Raw genomic sequence first — 481 nt, forward strand, 5'->3', positions numbered from 1 at the left:
ATGGCAGGACCGTGAGGTTAAACCCCAGCACAGGTACCAGGCGCTTGCTTTCCTGAGCGTTCCTGGGCTGCTTGGCTTCTTTATCACCCTGTTTGAGACAGCTGCCACCAGTAGTATTGATTCTTCCCCCAAATATCCGGCACACATTTTACTTCCACTAGTGGTGGAGGTCACTGGATGTACCCTTGCACCCCATCACCACCACCCCAATATTCACCACAGAAGGAGATGTGGGAACAGTGGAAATGAAAGAACCCCATCCACTCCACCTGCAAAAAGCTTGGGACGCCTATTGCAAAGTAGGTGAGAACACAGCAAACCCCAAACCCATCTCTTCTTGCACCGGGACAGCCTTGGGTGCAGCTTCCTTCACTCATCTCAACGTCGTATCCATCTCCTTCATGTGCAGAAAGCAACTTGGTCCGTCTGGTCCAGCAGTGCCAGATTGAGAAGGTTCTGGAGAAGCTGCGGCGGGGCAGCC

The sequence above is a fragment of the Mesitornis unicolor genome, unplaced genomic scaffold, assembly GCF_000695765.1.
Source record: "Mesitornis unicolor isolate BGI_N332 unplaced genomic scaffold, ASM69576v1 scaffold7106, whole genome shotgun sequence".
NCBI classification, from domain to species: domain Eukaryota; kingdom Metazoa; phylum Chordata; class Aves; order Mesitornithiformes; family Mesitornithidae; genus Mesitornis; species Mesitornis unicolor.